The sequence below is a fragment of the Dipodomys spectabilis genome, unplaced genomic scaffold (genome assembly GCF_019054845.1).
Source record: "Dipodomys spectabilis isolate Male_0828 unplaced genomic scaffold, ASM1905484v1 ptg000498l, whole genome shotgun sequence".
Taxonomy (NCBI): Eukaryota; Metazoa; Chordata; class Mammalia; order Rodentia; family Heteromyidae; genus Dipodomys; species Dipodomys spectabilis.
The window spans coordinates 1,454,406-1,475,138 of NW_024871175.1; the positions used below are offsets into that span (position 1 = coordinate 1,454,406).

General features: G+C 37.6%; 2 pseudogenes; one reads left to right on the plus strand and one right to left on the minus strand.

Moving 5' to 3' along the window:
• The first annotated feature begins 18,047 nt into the window (after positions 1–18,047).
• On the plus strand, positions 18,048–18,147 carry LOC122098992 (annotated as a pseudogene).
• Positions 18,148–19,055: 908 nt separating this feature from the next.
• Positions 19,056–20,733, minus strand: part of LOC122098977 — a 37,595-nt pseudogene continuing 35,917 nt past the window's right edge.

The following is a 20,733-nucleotide window of genomic DNA, read 5'->3' on the forward strand; positions in this document are numbered from 1 at the left end:
TCCATCATGCCTGACATCCAGGATTCTCAGAGAAAAAGAAAACAAGTTTCACACTCGGCGTCTTTCTCCATGAACCACTTGTTGGTAGTACTGGGATCTGAACTCCGGGCAAGGTGAACACACCAATTTGTGAGCAACTAAGGAGCTAGGCCATTCCCAGGATCTGCCATTGATCCCCAGGTACACCATAGTCATAAATTCATAATTTAAAAGTAGGATCTATACTGACATACATGTGTGGACAGGAATTTGAGTTCAGTGCACTTCTCCTTATTTTGTGTCTTATTCGTGGAGGTATTGTGTGTTTAACTAAGTATGGTGACAAGTATAACTGTGTTGACATGGATGACAATCTGTTCCCATGGTTATAGGGTTGCCTATGCATTCTCCATCCTAGTTGAGAGCCAGGACTTTCACAGGAGAAGAAAACATGTGTAATAACTGTCATCTGACATCAGGATGAATTTTTTGTCAGTGCTGGGTTTTGAACTCAGATATGAGTAGCTCTGTTGTACTTTCGGGGTAGGAGAATCTCAACATCCTTGAAGACTAGACTGTCAGGCCTTGTCCAGAGCATGATTTGAAGCCCCAGCACTGGAGAAAATAGCAAGCCCACCTTTCTTAAATATAAGCTCTCTCTTTGCCTACAGGTGTGGTATGCATCTTGCATTCTGTGTAGTTATTCTTTTTATTTTGTGTCTTATTCATGGATGTATTTTGTATTTTATTGAGTATGGTGACAGATATCACTGTGCTAACATGGATGACAACCTATTCCCATAGCTATAGAGTTGCCTATATAGAATTGTCCATCCTCGATGAGACCCAGGACATTCACAGAACAGGAAAACATATGCAACTATAGGCTTCTCACATCAGAATGAATCCTTTTGTTGTGCTGGAATTTGAACTCAGGTCCTAACATGTCCAATTGTTGAATGGTCATGGTGAGCACATGAGCTGGTGAGCCCCTAAGGAGCTAGGCCATTCCTGGGACCTTTGATGGAGCCCTGGTGGGGGCCAATATAGTCATAAATTCATAATTAAACAGAGGATCTACATTTCCAAAGAAGTGGGCGGCATCTTGCGTTCAGTGTAGTCATTCTCTTTATTTTGTGGCATATTCATTGATGTACTGGGTATTTTCTTGAGTATAGGATGAGAGAAATAAATCTGGTGAACTGGATGACAACCTATTCCCATGAGTAGAGAGTTGTCTATACATTCTCCATCATCGCTGAGACCCAGGACTTGCACAGGTGCAAGGAAAATAGGTGTAACAATTGGCTTCTGACATGAAGATGAATCTTTTGGCAGGGCTGGGATCTAAACTCGGGGCCTAGCAGGCCCAATTGGCGAATGGGTCCACATGAGCACACCAGCCTGGGAGCCACGAAGGAGCTAGGACGTTCCCAGGACCTGAGATTGAGCTCCCACTGGGGGAAAGTGGGGAGCATAATATTCATCTATGCATAAGCTGAAGGTAGTATGCAAATAAGTACATATTTGTATAAAGTAGTAGAGATAGTGACCTTTGATGGAATTCAATCTGTGTGACTACTGATTCTTGGATCTTTCCTGATGTCTCCATTTCATAATGCTGATGATTATTGTCATGCTTCATCAACTCTTCTTTGGAAATAATCAATACTCCATGAGTCTTGCCCATCATTTCCTACTTGCATCATGCACGAACTACTCATTCAAGGATGAGATCGATGACATTCCATGACTCGTCATAGGTCCAGAAACGAGTATCTCAGAGTCTCCCGCCATTCCCTCTTCATAGAGGGGCTGAACTCAAGCCTCATTCCTGGAAAAGATACTTCTTATATACATTTTAAAGATACGATTCATAGGGGATTGGAAGGTGGCTCAGTGGTAGAGTGCTTGCCTTGTATGCCTGAGGCCCTGGGTTCGATTCCTCAGCACCACATTACCAAAAAGGAAAAAAGCCGGAAGTGGCACCGAGGTTCAAGTGGTAGAGCGCTAGCCTTGAGCTGAAGAGCTGAGGGACAGTGCCCAGGCCCAGATTTCAGGCTCCATGACTGGACCCCCCCCCAAAAAAAAAATAACCAAAAAAAGATAGGATTTATACTTTGGTACAGATGTTCAGTCCATATTGTGTTTTGTGTGGTTATTCATTGTATTTCTTGTTTTAGTCATTTATTTACCATTTTATTGACTCTGATGACACCTATACCACTTAGTACATTGTTTACATCCTATCACATAACATCTAGATTTGTAGATATGTTCTCCATCATGCCTGACACCCAGGACTCTCCCAGAAAAGGAAAACATGTGTCACACTCGGCTTCTTACATCAAGATTAAATTTTGGCAGTGCTAGGATTTGAACTCAGGGCCTAGCAGGCCCAATTCATGAATGGATGAGTTTGAGCATGGCAGCCTCTAGCCAATGAAGCTGTCAGGTGGTCCACAGGTGCTCAGATAGACCCCCAGGTTTAGCCAAAACAGTGATACATGAATAGGCAGACAGTGGTATACAAATAAATAGACATAGGTAAAGAGTGCTAGAGCCGTCTATTTATGATTGAATAACACCTACTATGTTTCTACCAACTCTTAGGTATTTATTATACCGCCATTGAAGGAATATTATTCTTTTCATGCTTAATAAACTATTACTTAAGATCAATCAACATTCTAGGATTATTGCATCCAATCGTAGACTAGACCGATGCATGAACTACTCTTTCAATCTGTATTCCTAAGCATAGGAAAGAGTCTCTTGTGATCTCCTGTCATTGGTGTAAGGACTGGGATTTGAACCCAGGGCTTATGTTGACAAGTTGGCCTATGGCTTCACTGATAGCCCACCTGCCATCAGCAGGTCAGGTCCACTTTGCAGCCGTATCATTCAGACCCAGGATGGTCACTGTGCAAAGAAAAAAATTGTAAAAACCCAGTCCTCTGCAGCTCTCCATTTTCTTTTGTGCTTTCCATCTTTTTTTTTCTTCCTGAAAGCCCTCTGGGCCTAGGATCTCAGGATCGGATATGGGTCCACAGACTGCACCCCAGCCTAGGGAGATCCAAGCTGAGATAGAGTTTCCACGAGCTGAGTTCAAGCCCCATGGTTGGCCAAAAAAAACAAGAATAAATAAAAAATTAATTATTTAACTAAATTAAAAAAATAATGCCCCCAGTTTTTCAATTACTGCCAGTTTTCATTCCCAGCCTGGGATTTGAACTCAGGGTCTTGGTAAATCTGTAGAACTGTGAGGGAAGTGTTGCCACTACTTGAGTGTCAACCAAAAATGAAAAACTAAGTCACTGACATTGGTAGGGGAGGTAATTGTGGAGATTTGAGGGAAGGGATGGTAAGGGGGAAAAAAAGGAGGAGTCAAAAATGCTCAATAGGAAATGTACTCATTACCTTGCTCCTGTAACTGTAACCACTCCCTACAACATTTTTACAATAATAAAACGTACAAAAAAAAAGATTGTAGTTCTCAGAGAAGCACTTTGAGGTAAGGGAAGGATGTCTGAATAGCTCTACAAAATTCTACAGTTTTTTTTTTTTTAATGTTCAGTATGGAACTGAATAAACATAACTGCTTCCATTTAAAAAAATTAAGTCACTGTCTTGGAACTGGGGCTAGTATTTCTGCCATTGCTAGGATTGGAGCCCACCGTCCAGGTAACTTTTTTGCACCATGGGTGAAGGTGAAACTCACGGTCTTTGAGGAAAAGAAATTCAGGCTAGAGTTCCCAGGGCCTGAATGAAGGCCCTGCAAAGGAAAAAAATATTTCTATACATGTGGAATATAAGATATATACTTACATACATATGTTAATTTCATATTATGATTTTTATTATTAATTTGGTATTTTATTTTACTTTGATTCATTAATTTATTATTGTATTTATTATTATTATACACATAATATTTATTAAATTTTGCACTTCTATTATAAAATTATACACAATAATTTAGGACATTAATTAATTTTCATTAGTATTTTATTAAGTGTTGAAACATAATACATAATTAAATGGAGCATTTGTCACAGTCCTCACATGTTTAGAATCTCTCCCAAGTATGAGCTTTATCTTATCTTTGGACTTCTTCCTATTGGGATCTCTTTAGCTGGTTTGTAGTCAGAAGCCTTTTCTTGAGGATAAGGAAGTGAGGAGGAAAATTGTCAGGGTGGGGCTAAAAATATTGCTTAGTAGAAAAGAGTTCACTCAGCATGCGTGAATGCCAGGGTTTGAATCCTCAGTGCCACATACTCAGAAAAAGCCAGAAGCTGTGGAGTGGCTCAAGTGGTAGAGCGCTAACCTTAAGAAAAAGAAGCTCAGAGACAGTACACAGGCCCTAAGATCAAGCCCCAGGACTGTCAAAAACAATAGGCCAGATGCCAGTGGCTCACACCTGGAACCCTAGTATCTCAGGAGGCTGAGAGCTGAAGAACACAGTTCAAAGCAGCCTAGGCAGGCAAAGCCTGTTAGACTCTTCTCTTCAGTGTACCACCAAAAGACCCCATGTGGTGCTGTGGCTCAAGTGGTGGAGTATTCACTTTGAGCTGAAGGGCTCATGGACAGTGCCCAATCTTGAGTTTGAAACACAATTGGAAAAAATTGAGGGTTAATCAAAGTACTTTTCCTACTTGTTAATTATGAGAACATTCTTTGGAAAATGAACACTGATGTACACCAGAATTGGAGTAAGAGCTCCCGGTTTGAGTGCAGCACATCCATATGCTCAGCCTCTCAGACTCTAGCATTGTAACCTTGTGTCCTACAGGGTGCTGAAAGGTGCAATTTTGAAAAGCTTAATATGCTCCCCAAGCTCTTTGTGATTAGCAGTTGACTTGTATTGTCAATTTCATTACAGTTCTAAACCTAGCAGAGAACCAGTAGCTCAGGCCCATCCCCCTAGCTCAGGAAACTGAGGTCTCAGGATTCACAGGGTGAAGCCAGCCAGGACAGGAAAGTCTGTGACACTCTGACTTCCACTTCTGAAAATTGTTCAAGATGTTCAAAAGCTTCCTGTGTTTCCCTTGGTGTTGAGAAGTACTTGCACTCTAAATGTTCTTAGAGTTCTTGAGCTATAGAAGCAAGAAAGAAACATTATTGACCCATCCTGGGTTCAGATGAAGCTCTCCAGATACAAGCCCTATCCCTGTTAGCAGGAAGAACTCCAGTGTAACACTGTATTTGAAGGACAGAAAACAGTTTCAAAAGCCAGGCTAGGTACAGAGACCAGGCCTGTCAGATTAAGAGCAGAATGTACACACTCAACAGGGAAGTGAGCTGCAAAACCAGTCCATTCATTCCAGGCACAGGCAGCAATGGGGGGAAACCTGAATCATTTTTTAGAATTACACCAGTGTCAGGCTTTGCTCAGCCTCTTCAAACAATGACTAACCTTCCTTCCTCAGGTGAAGGGAGCCTCAGTCTATCGTTAGCTTGCCAATAGAGAGCCAGTTATGTGGGGGAGTGGGGAGGAACAGAGTAGAATAACCCTACTCTCTGGTCTTAGGGCGTGGTTTTTTGACTCATCTGTCAGATATACAGGCCCTTCTTTTAGTTCTGCCAGTCTATTCTTCTTCCTGCATTCTCCATATAATTATTGCAAATCCTCAGACCAACTAGAGGTAGGGCTGTATCTCTTCTCTCTCCAAGCACCTGAGTTAGAATCTAGTTCTGCCCTCTTGTCTCTGTGGCTACCTGAGAAGTGGAAAAGGGACAGTCTTCCTGCTCTGTGGTTGTGTGAAGGTGATGCTGGTGGCCTAGCACACTGCAGAAGTTCTCATTACTGGGAATTGTTTCCATCTTTATTTCTGACATTCAAGACCAGATTAATCAATCATCTATCTATCATCTATCTATCTATCTATCTATCTATCTATCTATCTATCTATCTATCTATCTATCTATCTATCTATCTATCATCTATCTATCATCTATCTATCTATCATCTATCTATCATCTATCTATCTATCTATCTATCTATCTATCTATCTATCTATCTATCTATCTATCTATCTATCTATCTATCTATCATCTATCATCTATCCATCTATCTCTGTCTGTCTGTCTGTCTATCTATTTATCTATCTAACTTTCTATCTACCTACCTACCTACCTACGTACCTAACTAGGAATCTGTTTGCCAATATATCCTATGTGTTAGGATGTAATAAATGAAATGTTATATTGTAATAATACTAAACAAATAAGGGTACTAAACGTCATACTCACTCAAACCACGTATGTAAATAGATATCATATATGAAGATTATTTTTTCCAATGCTAGAGCTTCAATTCAGGCCCTGGGAACTGGTCTGAATTTCTTGTCTTCAAGGATGGTGAGCCTTTCCCCTTTACCCACATTGCCACAGTATTATTCAGACCCTGAGTTCAAATCCCAGTCCTGCCAGAAAAATGGAGCAAATTCCAAGCCAGGGCCTTTTTTTTGGCCAACCATGGGGCTTGAACTCAGATCTTCGCATCTCTGACACAGCTCATCCTGGGATCCTAGGACCCAATTTCAAATCTTGGGCTTGGCAAAAAAAAAAGTGAGAAGGATAAAATGGAGAAGTTCAAGAAGGTGGTTTTACATTTTTTTTCCTTTGCATTGCGACCATCTTGGGTCTAAATGACAAGGCCTAGAAAGTGTACATGACCTTGCATGCTGACATTTGTCTTTCTATTAGGGAAGCCATACCCCAAACCTCAACTTAGGCCTGGAGGTCAAATTCCGGGACTGCCACTAATGATTGGTGGGAGATACTAAGAAACGCATTCCAATATACATCCATACAAATGGAATGTTAAAAAAGTAACAATTAAATTAGTAGTTAATGAGTTTACTATAAAATTATACACAACAATTATACTACATTGACTCATTTTCAATTAATACTTATTATGTATTCAATCATGATACTTAAAAATGGAAGGAATAATTTAATTGTAAATAATTGGTAGTAATATAGGATATGTAATTTCATAATATACAGACATCTTTCTCTTGTTTTATACATATACATATATACATGTTTATGTATATATATGCCAATCTACACATTTATCTGTTTATACACTTGTCACTCCTGGGTCTCAGTGGTATAGTGAAGGCTAGTATATACAAAGTCCTGGATTCGATTCCTCACTACCACATGCACATAAAATTCCAGAAGCTGTGGTGTCGCTCAAGCAGTCTAGCACTAGCTTTGAGCATAAAAGATTAAGGGCTGTGTCTAAACACTTACTCAAGCCCAGGACTGGCACCACAAAAAGATTGAATGTGGTGACTGCAACTCTATAAGGATAGGACTTCAAGTACCTCATCACAGAGCAAACCAGGGGTCTGGTGCTGACAGCTGCCATCTAACCTGATTTAGCCACAGGTATACCACTGGAACCCAGCCACGTAATCAGATGTCTGCTGGCTCGCTCACCCCTGTCATCCAAGATACTCGGGGGCTGAGATCTGACATTGGTGGGTTTAAAACCCAGCCCTGGCAGGATGTCTGTGAAACTCTGATCTGTGGCTCAAAGTGGTAGAGCTCTAGCCTTAAACAAAATCTCTTAGGGCAGTACAATCTCTGTGGCTGACCCCACACACACAAAAAACCCACTCCTCTGAATCATTAGATGTGAACTTTGTGCAGTTTGTGATGTGTTTCTGAAAGAATGGCAATACTGATGAAAGCACCCTAATACTAATGACAGCTTGTGGGATACAGCTATGTGATGAGTCCTTCCTGGGGTGCTGGGTCCTTCATGGGGTGCTGTGTGTTGACTCTTGTACAAGATGTTACATGCTGAGTCCTTCACAGTGTGTAGTGTGCTGAGTCCTTCATTAGGTGCTGGGTGCTGAGTCTTTCACAGGATGCTGTGTGCTGAGTCCTGTAAAGAATGTTATGTGTTTTGTCCTCCTTCAAAGGGTGAATTCTTTCTTCCTGTCCTTGTTAGAGCTCCACAACTAAGATGATTATGCAGACAAGAATATTGAGGCTCAGATATGTCCCCATGGCAGGGACAAAATTATGTATTACTGAAAACTAATGAGTTGTCTACTGTAGACAATTGTTTGTTTTGTTTTTTTCTCAGTCATGAACCTTGAAATCAGGGCCTAAGCACTGACTGTTACTTCTTGGGCTCATGGCTAGCAATCCACCACGTTGAACCAACGACCCCGTTGGAGCACAGTGCCACAGCTTAAGGTCCTATAGTCGAGGTCTGTCATCCTGCCGTCTCAGGAAGTTGAGATCTGAGGATCTGGGCTCCAAATTATCACAGACATAAAATATACCATGAGACTATTATCTCCCACTCACCACTAAGACACCTGAAGTGGAAGGTGGGTGTTTGTGGGTCATGCCGGTCATTCTAGCTACACGCGAGGATGAGATCTGAGGATCATGGTTCAAAGCTAGTTTGGGCAGGAAAGTCCTTGAGACACTTAGCTCCAATGAACCACTAGAAAACCTGAAGTGACTCTGTGGCTCAAGTGGTAGAGCACAAGATTTGAGCTGAATTGCTCAGGGACAGCACCCAGGCCCAGACTTCAACTCCTACAACTGAGAAAAACAAAAAAAGACAGAAATAAACTAACAAAAACGTAAGTAGAGGGCTAGGAATGTGCCTTGTGGGTAGAGTGCCTTGCATATATGAAACCTTGGGCTTGATTTCTCAGGGCCACATCACTAGGAAAAGACCTGAAGTAGCCCTGATTCATGTAGGAGAGGGCAATCCTTGCATGAGAGAAACTAAGTACAGTACTCAGGTTCTCAGTTCAAGCTCCAGGACTAGTGTATGCACATACATACACACACACACACACACACACACAGAGAGAGAGAGAGAGAGAGAGAGAGAGAGAGAGAGAGAGAGAGAGAGAGAGAGAGAGAGAGAGAGAGAGAGAGAGAGAGAGAGAAAGCAGAAGTGAAGCTGTGACACAAAATGGTAAAGGACTACACTTCCGCTCAGAGCTCATGGTCAGCACCCAGGCCTTGTGTTTAACCCCAAAACTCAGCCACCCAGGGCACAACTAGGAGAGGCCAAAGGTTTCAAAACCTGATGAGCTTCACCAGCCTTAGCTGACAGGAAGCTTTGTGATATCAGACATGTGCTTGGATTTCCCAAGCTTCTTTAAACCTAGGAGAGGCATCATAGGCCCATCATCGCCAGCAATGAAACATTTCATTAGGTTCAGTGCCTTAATTGTCTGCCAGAAGAACTCCTGAATTTTATTGAGCATGTATCTGAACACCGGAATATAGTCTCACAAAGGCAGGATAAGTGCACAGAACTTGGCCTGGCATGGGAGGTAGCACAAATGAAGGCTTCATTTTAAGAGAGAGCACTGGGGATAGACATAGCTTGGAGTACAAAAAGGCCTTTTTCTCCTGACCTTCAGAGCCCGCCCACACTCTTCCTCACTATCTGACCCAGATGGATATGTTTGTTACCCAGCGGTACAGGACTGAGGCTTATTGTCTGCCTGTCCAGACAATGAGAGCGGCTTCTTCCAGCAATCCTGGGATACGGACAAACCCACAGGAAACAGTGAAGGCAGCTCCGGAACACGCACTGTCTGGAAAGAAGTCTCTGTGTTATGAACTCATTGTATTGAAAACAAATTTCCTAGCTTGGTGCCATTCATCATAGCTACTCAGGAGCTTCACCAATAGGAATACATCCATACATACACAAAGACATAGAAGTACAGGCTCTTTTTGAGGGGGCAGGTCCCGGGGTTGAACTATGAGCCTAGGTGTTGTCCCTGAGCTCCTTTTGCTCAAGGGTACTGCATTAAGCTTAAGTCACAGCCTCATTTCTGGGTTTTTCTGTGATCTCTTAGAAATAATAGTGTCATGGACTTTCCTAAGCTGTTTGGATTCAAATTCAGATTCTCTACATCTCAGCCTCCTGAGGAGCGGGGATTACAGTCAGCAGCCACTGGCACATTCTTTCTTTTCTTCTTCATTTTATTAATTTTTAATTTTTTATTATTGTGAAAATACCATACAGAGGAGTTACAATTACATGGGCAAGATAATGAGTACATTTCTTATCAAGTATTGTTGCCTGCTCCTTTGTTTCCCCATACCATCCCTTCACCTCTCCACCTCCCCATCCCACACCCCTCTATTACCCTTATACCCACTCCCCAAACCCTCCACACCACCAAAGTTGTAAAATTCGTTTTTCGACATAATGTCTTCTACATCTAATTGTGTAATGGGTTCACCTCTAACCCTATTTAAGCAGTGTGTTTTTTTTTTTCCCTTCGCCTCCACAAATTATATCAACATCAAATACATTGAAAGCAGGGCTTATACGATGGTGGAGATACATACAAAGCAACAAAGAAATCTTCTTATAAATATGTTGGTAACAATCACAAGTAAGAAAAAACATTTGAATCCTTATTGTGGGATTCATTTCAACTAACATCAAGTTATCTGACAGTTTCTGTTTGTCTCAGACACATATTAGTTATGACAAATAAGGGGAACCATGGGACCTATAGTTCTTTGGGCCTGGCTTATTTCACTTAATATAAATTTTTCCAAGTCTTTTCATTTCCTAACAAATGGGGATGTGACACCGTGGCTTAATTGGTAGAACACTCACCTTGAGCTGAAGAGCAAAAGGACAATGACCAGTCCCAGTGTTCAAGCCCCATGGCAGACAAAAATTAAAAAATACAAATTTACTTCTTCATTTTTCACCGTGACAATTTGACTTCTTAACATGGTCATTCCAATGGTTTGAATTTATAAGTAAACTACTCCAATGTTCTTTATAGCTGATTTCACTGAGAAGGATTTTCTCTCCTCATCTTACCATCTAGTCACAAATTTGAAAAATTAATTATTACGAATGATTCATTGTTTTATCCTCTACCAGAATGTTTCTATTTTTCTGTTGACTTTTCAATCTGTAAGACCCCATTGGAAACTGCATCTATTCCAGAATTTCATAACATGCAAACAGGTACTGTTTGAACCTCTCAGGTTTGGAATGTTGAGAATTTAAAAATGAGTAGTTATTACTGATACAAATTTTGAAGAATGCATATATTCTGTCCTCTTAACAATTTATTTACGTTTAAAAGTTATGGGTTTCCTTAGAAATAAACTGTTTTCGGTTTTAGTATGAGAATATACTAAATTTATTCTTTTTTCAAAATATTGGCAAGTTCATTGTGAAAATATTGTCTAGTTGGATAACAGTCAAGTTGATGGTCCACTGATAAAGAAGGGGTAATTAATTCAAATTAGATGCCAAATAGTATTGACTTTTAAAAGTTACTACATGAAGAATAATATTTACCATATCAGTACAGTGAATTTATATATTATGCAGCTTATTTTTAAAATTTTATTACCAAAGTGATGTACAGTGGGGTTACAGTAGTTGTAAGGTAGTGAACTCTTAACTTTTCAAACTTGTTACTCCTACCTCATTTTTCTCACAGTTTTCTTTTACCCCTTCACCCTTCACAAGTTGTAATGTACATTTCAAACATATTGTCTTGTGCATATTGCTATTGCATTGGTTTTCCCTTTGTCCTTTGCTCACCATTTTGTTTTTCCTCTTCCGTTCCTAATTAAGGTAATTTATATACAATACAAAATCAAATACAGCAGGGATAAACCATAGGGGAAAAACCCAAAGAAAACAGAAATCACATATTACATCAAAAACAACAACCACAAATGAAAAAAATCTGTTTCCAAATCGTGGAGTTCATTTTGCTCAGCATCAGCTTAAATGGTCATATGTATGCATAACAAAGCCATTGGAAAATAATAGTTGCATGGACACTATAACATGAAAAAAAACGTGTTAACTTTTTTATGGTAAAGGTGTAATTAGGATTGGTGAATTCGTGATTCTGATAAAGGAATTTCAAAATAATTTTAAAGTTATGACAGTTAAATTTTAATTGTTCAAATTTTTTAACAACTTAGCCTATTAAGAAATTCCCTGGGAGAATAGGTTTTCATGCAAAGAAATCCAAAGAGACTTAGTAGAGAGGGAGCAATGTGGATGAAGATGGCTTTTTTCACATTAAACAAACCTCAGAAACCTTGCTGTAAATTCTGTAGGTTCCCTTGAGAATTGTCCTTACCTGGGAAATATCCTCTCACTGTGTGAAACAAGGTTGTAGGGAATATAAATTCAAAGTTTATAAAAAATAAGACGTCAAAATTTGTGAATTAACCTTTAATTACCAAACTGTAATACTCTGAAAAAGATAATTTGGGTCAAAATATTTAGGGAGAAAGTGCCCTAACAATGAAAGAAGGTATTGGATTTACACTTTTCTTTTTGTAAGACTTTCTACAATATCTTTACACGTGAAGCTGTGAAACACAGAAAAAATCTATTGGATATTTCAAACCAATAATTTCACATTTGTAAGTGGCACACAAAATATAATAGTGAGGTAGTGAAGACTTCTCTTCTTACATAAGACAAAAAAGTTTTGGGTTCGGAAAAGAATTGAACAAATTGAAAATGTGAGAAAACAGTGTTCTTAGAAGCCCTAGCTAAGTGTATTGGCTTCAGCAGTGGAGGGAGGCCAAAACTTTTTGATATACATTTTGTCAATATTTTTGCGTCCTAAAGTGATTTTACAGAGCAGATTTGGCTCACTACAATGCAGAACAGATTGAATGAAGACATGAAAATAAATTCCACATCCAAAAGAGGCAACTTAAAAGACTTTTAAAAGAGAAATCATGAACATGTAGCAGTGGGGGAGGACTTACAGTCCTTCAGCTTCACTAGACTTGAAGCCAAGAAGCTGTGAATAATTGGAAATGAGGCAAGAGCTAAGAGGAGGACATAGAAGTAGAACATGTAAGCATTGTCCTTTTTCCCAGACACTGTCTTCCCAGGTATGAGTGATTTAATACTATTCTCCTCCATACATATTATAGAGCAAATGCAAGATCAAGAGAAAAATAATCTATTGAAATAATTTTGCAAAGAATCACTTCACTGTTCCTGATATGGTATCTAACGAGAGTCATAAGAGAGAACATAAAAGTGCAGAATTTTTCGGTTTCCTCTAAGCATCTTGTTAGCAAAATATATCTTTGAATTGATTGAACCAAAGAGTGATGGAGTTCTTATTTTTCTGGGCTTTAGACACAAGAAGACTTTCAAGGTAAAAGAAAAAGGAAAAAAATGAAGCCAAATATTTGTGATCACAGCTTCTTGGACTGGTTTTCTGGAGAAAAGGTTTACATTAGATTTCTCCTCATTAACATAGATGTTGTTTCATGGCAACCAAATGCAAGAGGGAAGTTTACTGGACTCGTTTGGACATGTAAACAGCATGATGGAAAAATGGCCAATAATATTTAGGGAATTACTTTGACCAATTACTTTGCCAAAACAAAGAAGGAACAATATAATTCAAAATGAATTTACTTAAAAGTATGAAGAAAGAGTAGTGTAGAGAGATGAGAGTAACAATCGAGGATTGTTTTCTGTCCAGTGGCGTAATGGGTCCTTGAGGTTGTTTCTTCCATTCTATCTTCACAATCTATCAAGTGTGTCTCAGGACTGGAGTATCCAGTTCAGACAAAGAGAACTCGCAGAAGAAAGATAATATTTGCAGCAGATGTAGATGATTTATAATCTGAGACAATCTACTTAAGTCTATTCAAAATTCTCCCCTACACCTAACTGCCCACTTTGAACAGCTTAGTTTGCTTTTCCCAAAACTGCTCTTCATTAACTGCTTAAAATTTTGAGAGGTCATATTCGTACTCTCTAGAGATAGCTGTTTGTTTGTGATTTTTGTGTGTTTTTGTTTTTTGTTTTATTTTTAACTGAATTTAAAAGGTTGTGCAAGTGTGTTGCAATTAAATATATCCATCTAATTGTCCAATGCTCCTAGATCAGTCACTCCTATCATTCTCAACCAATCCCCTCTCCAAGATTTATATCTGATTTATCACTTCCTTTATCATACGTGTACATTGAGTATTTTAGGTGTACTAGCCCCTTGTTCCATTTTTCATTCATTTCATGTCTTTACTATTATTTCTCTCTGCTTTCAACTTCCTAATAGTCATTCTGTTAAACTGTCTGTTAACAGTTTACAAGCTTTATATACATTCCATGGAATGTCAATGTTGCATATATTTGAACTGATGTCAGCTTACATTTCCATAATTCATTCATTTGCATTAACTATTTGCAAGACTGGAGACGTGAAGCACCTAGACATGATTTTATTATCATCCATTTGGAAGATTAATCTTCAGTCAACAAGAAAGTTTAAAAATGGCTTAGAAAGTATTCCTAACTACCAGCTTTTATAAATGGTTTTGTACAATGGTTTGTGATTATGTTTTTTTACATGGGATAATACTTTCTACTACCTATAAGTTTTGGAAAAAGAAGAAAACTAAATTTACGACTATAGAGGAATATGATAGAAATAGAAGACAGATTTTATGTTTGTCTCATCTATGAAGAGTACCCAAATTCAAGACTTAAATTCATATTTCTTACTATGTTAGACAGATAGGGAAAACATAAAACAACATATGATAAGGCAATTATTTGTGACTTTTTAAAATGTACTTTATTAAGTGATGAAATTTACTTTCTTAGCTAACTTTTGGGTTTGAAATATGGGAGGCTTATCTGTTTAACACATTTCTGGAAGGCACCTACTGAACAACACAAATGGTAGGTGGTACTATTTCTACACTTTAATGAATCATTGAACCTTTTTGGCATTAGTGCTGGTTAAATAAATCAACTCTATTGTAATTTGCTCCCTACACTTGAAAAGCTTGTAATGTAAGTATCATCTACTTGTCAAATGTTATTTTGCTGAATGTGATTTTAAAAATTTTATTTGAAAGGAATACACTTTCAGGAGATTAAATGGAGATTATCATTGGTTTGAGAGTAACAACATTTTTATACCACAGACCCAAGTTGTACTGAAATACCAGTGTTTTGAAGCCCTAAGGATCTTCTCAATAATTGTTTTTCTGAATTACATTTGACCTCTAAGTCAAGTTTTCTGGTTCTTGGTAGACCAATTAAGGATTCCTTCCAGGAACTATTTTTTGGCCCACTTATTCTGGACCTAAATATTTCATTAGTCACTAGGGGGAGTGTTATTTTTATGACACTTTGTGATCTTGTTCACTCCTATGGGCTGGTCATCTGTAAATTGAAAGTTTGAATTAGAGTACTTTCTCTCAGATTTTGTGATTTCATCTTTCGTTTTAAGTTGCCTTGCGTTTTACAATTGCTTACTGCTAATTTTTGCATCTCAAGGAATTGGGGCCCTAAAATATGAGAAATGAGGAATTGAGATGTGTTTTCAATTACTTCCTGTTTGCCTGTTGCATGGGCCTAGGTGATCATGTAGGTAACTGGAACCTGGGATCCTAGGACTCAAGGGTCTTGCCGAAGAATAATATTTTTTAGATATCATATCAGCAAAATTTGTGCATAATCAGTAGGAATGCTTCAGAAATATGAAGAAAATCATTTTGGGACAAGCGAGTTAAAACAATAAACAGAGCAGCAGAATAAAATCCATTATAGTTAGAGGAAAACATTGTTTTTTATCCATGTGAATTCAGAAGAACAAGAACACTTAGACGGAATCACAAGTTTATACCGAAGACATTGCATTGATACTATTTATATTCTAATGTATATTCTAAACATAATTGTTTATATTCCAATTCTACTTACTGTAATAAAGAAATACCAATTCATTTGTCAAATTATCAACTAATTCTAGTAAGTTTCACCATGTAAAATAAAAAAATCAGCACATATAAAGATAAAATATATGACTATATATAAGATAATAAAAAAGGCATTTGTTATGCCTTGTTCTTTTGTGGTTAGGTTATCAAAGGCAACTCTGTTTTAAAGTATTATTCCATTATCTCTACCTTAGTGTTTGATAGAGTTACAACTAAAGGTTTAATATTTTTGTAGATTTACAGCCTGGAGGCAAGAGGAAACATTGTGATTAAAACATTACCAATTTAAAGCCCAATAACGAGGAGAAACATATGGACTTCTGCAACTATGAAATATTTGGTGATAGAAAGACAGTAGCGTAAATTCCTGCCTACTTGGATGGTAGACAGGCCAGTACATTAGGTAATCATGCATATGAAAATTTTTTCACCTTCTTGGCTTTAGCTACTTTTGAAATGGTAGGTATAGAAAACAATTATATTCTGATAAAATACCTTCTAGTCTGTACAGTATTGTCTGAACTGTTCGTCTCTCTGTGATCCCTTGTAACCAACATTTTTTTATTCCAGTAAGACAATCTAGGGTGTCAGGGTAAGATATTCTTGTTGGCCTGTTCCTACATGGAAGAAGGGTAAAGGATCAGGTAGATATTTGTGTCAGTAAGACCTCATTTGGAAAAATTTCATCTGCAGAAATTTAGAAGTAGCTCTTAAGCAAGGCTTACTTTGAATCCATTATCTCCACAAGTACTTGAAAAAGCCATCAACTTTGGACCTAGCTATAAATATTTGAAAGTACGATCAAATCCCAAATGAAAAAGAGCTTCTGCATGGCAAAAGACATAGCTATCAAGATTAATAATAATTAAGCCCACGGATTGGGAGAAGATATTCACTAGCCATACAACGGACAAGGGTCTCATATCTAAAATATACTTGGAACTCAAAAAATTAAATCCCCCAACAAGAAATCCTCAAAGAAATAACTGCCCAATAAATAAGTGGGCTATAGTCATGAAGAGAAACTTCTCTGAAGAAGAAAGAAGGATGGCCAATAGACACATGAAGAAATGCTCAACCTCCCTAGCCATAAAAGAAATGCAAATCAAACAATGTTGAGATACCACCTCACCCCAGTTAGAATGGCTAAAAATCAAGAACTCTAACAGCAACAGCTGCTGGAGGGGATGTGGACAGAAGGGAACCTTACTTCATTGTTGGTGGGAGTGTAAACTTGTTTAACCACTTTGGAAAGCAGTATGGAGGTTCCTGAAAAGACTTCACATAGAGCTCCCCTATGACCCAGCAATCCCATTTTTGGACATTTACCCAAATGTTTACAAACAAAACCACACTAAAGCTACCAGCACAACTATGTTTATTGCAGCATTATTTACCATAGCTAAGATCTGGAACCAACCCAGATGTCCCTCAGTAGATGAATGGATCAAGAAAATGTGGTATATATACACAATGGAATTCTATGTTTCCATCAGAACGAATGACATTTCCCCATTTGTTAGGAAACGGAAAGGTTTGGAAAAAATTATATAAAGTGAAGTAAGGCAAGCCCAAAGAAACATAGGTCCCATGTTTTCCCATATTTGCAATATCTAGTATATGTATGAGTCAAGCAGAAAAGGTCAGATAATGAGGTGTTAGGAAAATGTTCCCTTAGATATGTACTTAAATGTGTTTTTCTTTCATGCATTTGATTCCAATGCATTTATAAGATTATTAATTTGTTGCTTTGTATGTCCCTCCCCCACAGTATAACCCCTGCTTTCACTATATTTGATGTCGGTATAATTTGTGGAGGAGATGGGGAAAACAATTCGCTTAAGGATAGAGGTGGACCCGTTGCAACTATGAAAAGTACAAGTTTCATGTCGAAAACAATCTTTACAACTTTGGTGCGGAGGGGGGGGTGGGATTGGGTGGGGTGGCGGGGGGAGGCTGGGAAGGGATGTGAAGGGTAAACAAAGGAGGAGGCTGTAATGCTTGATAAGAAATGTACTCATTATTTTGCCCATGTAATTGTAACCCCTCTGTACAGTAAGTTCACAAAAAATAATAAAATAAATAAAATAAAAAAATAAAAATAAATAGTCATTGACAAAAAATTGCAAATGTAAGCAATCGACTGAAAAATATAATTTTTTCCACTATTCCGAGAATTATAGGGAAATAAGATCAATAGCATTGTTAGGAACAATAAGGTTTTCTTGTTACAAATAAGCACACAAGGATATAAGCCTGTATAAGATTGCATCATTAACTACTTAAATTTAGAGGACACTACATGTTTCAGCAGTGTATGCACTAATTTCAATAAAAAGTTTAACATGGCACTTGCACAAGGATGATATGTAAATTTATGAAGTATTCCATATTTTTCATTCTTCAGATACAAGAAAAGAAAAACAGTTATTAAAAAAGTTGATTACAAAATTAGAAGTGTAACAATACACGTAATTCATATAATTAAAAGTAAGTTTGACATCAGTGTATTAAATCTTCACCTTAGAAAGGCCTTTACAAAACCTTTTACATAACCTTTACAAAACTTTTGAAATTTGACACCATTGATATTTTATCCCAAAAAATATCATACTATAAGGACCTAGGAAATAAAGGAATCTTAAACTGTTTCTATATGGAATGTAATCTGAAAGGACACATTAATGAACCTACATATTATAAAACAATGTAAAACTCAAAATATATCTAGGAAGAATAAAATAGATTATGGACATTATACAAACATAGAATATAGAATATTTTAAAATACGCTTTTTTCAGACAATGAGCAGAAATACTTTAGTTTTTTACTACAGATAAGTTTAAATTACTTCTGATTAAAAAAATCACAAAGTCTGTAGAAATCATTATAGATGTATACAAAACTTCTTGAATACATTTTGAAATCAAAGGCAAGCAATTTACTTGGAAGAATTCCACGGAATCCATGAATTTTTACAGTAAGAGCCGGTGCCTCACGCCTGTAATGCTAGCTATTCAGGAGGATGAAACCTGAGGATTGAAGTTAAAAGCCAGCCCAGGCAGGAAAGTCCGTAAGGCTCTTATCTTCAATGAACCAATAGAAAACTGGAAGTGAAGCTGTAGCTCAAGCTGTGGAACACTCGCCTTGAACTGAAGAGTACGGGGATAGTGCAGAGACCCAAAGTTCAAACCCCACAACCGACCAAAAAAGGATATTGCTGTTATTTAGATTGTGAAAATATTTTGTATGTGCACAAAGTATGGACTGACATTTTTGAAATTTAAGAAACTTCACCTAACCATTAGGACTTAGGAGAACAATTTGTACAGCCTTCCACAACTTCAAAGATGTAGTGATACATATTTATCCTTTTGGGAATACTAAATGCAGTTTCTTTCAAGTTGTTTTTCAGGCCTGGTTTGACATAATGCTTCAACAGAAGGAGATCCAGCATATCTTCGCTATCTCAAGTATCAACAGCAAGGTGCAAGGGGTTCAAGAGGCCTTCAGTTTTGGCATTGGTATCTACATTATGATGAAGTAAGTAAGAAGCCACTCTGGCATTATTCCACATATATGCACTGTGAAGGGCTGTCCAGCCATCTACAGTTATTGCATGTGCCGCTTGAGCCACCAACTCACGGACAATGTCTAAGTGTCCACTGTTGGCTTCTCGATGAAGAGGGATATACTCATTGTCATATCTCATATTCACATGAGTGGCATTTTTGAGAAGTTGTCTCTGCACTGTAGTAAGCCGATTATTTTTGGCAGCCCAAAGAAGAAATTTGCTTGGATCCTTCTCCATTTTTTTCTTGCAATTGATACCATTCCTCACTTGTTCATCAGAGTTGCCTAACCAATGACTTTGAGAGCCAGTGGGAATGAGGTGTCCATGTATTTCCCTAGTAGTTCACATAGTTTGAACTGGTCAGAAATATCCAATGAACATTTGCATATGTTTTTTCACCATCATTTATATTCTCTTTTTGTCTTTTTACTATTCTAAATTATTCTAACTGGGGAATAGGGAATTGATGGAGAGAAGAGGAAAGATGTTCCTCAGTATTCAAAGGTACAGACTGAAAATGAGGACCAGTGGTGTCTTCAGGTTCAGCTTATTCTAGGAATGAGAAAATATGAAACAATGCCTTCTATTTAAATGATTTGAGAAATGGCAGAGCAGAAAGTGAAATGTTGCAACCAAAAATAAAAAAGCAAAATAAATTAGGATAATTATGAAGCAATCATATTATCTATGAGAACCATGAAAGAGAGAAAGGAAGAGAGAGACAGATGTGCAATGATTTAGCTAGCCACAAAATCCATACCACTGATTAATTTATACAACAAACAAAATTTTATTTTTTGAAAAGTTGGAAATAGAATGTATGTATTTACTTGAAATTAGTACATACATTGTTAGTAGCTTACATAAAGAGAAATGGCTTTTACCAATTACAGACAAGAATCTAAATCCTTAATAATTCTAGTAACAGATCTGACTGAAATCAGTTGAATCACACTTTTCCTGTACAATTAAGGAATATGCCCAGGCTAGGAAAGCAGCTAGAAAAGGCAGGCAGATTGTATCTGTGGCAAAACTTTGTGGAAAATGATATTGCCATTTGCACTGGAAGTGTGATTCTGAACTATTGCTTGCTGATTCTGAATTATTGCTTTAATCATTATATTCTCCAAGAAGAAAAGGTGAGATTTAATTGATAGCAAATACTACAAATCCTCTTCGACTTGTAACCAAGCAACTTTAATCATGAAAATCACATTAAGACAATAAACAGGCCTGCATTTTAGATGAAAACAAGTGTCTTTAAAAAATCAAGGAATTTAAGTAGTCCTACAAAGGACTTCTATTTTACTACTGCATTATATATTTTTTCTAATGTTGGATAACAATAATTAATGAATCTATTAGAAAGCTCTTAAAGTTCATATGTTCAATAGTGATTTCTCATATT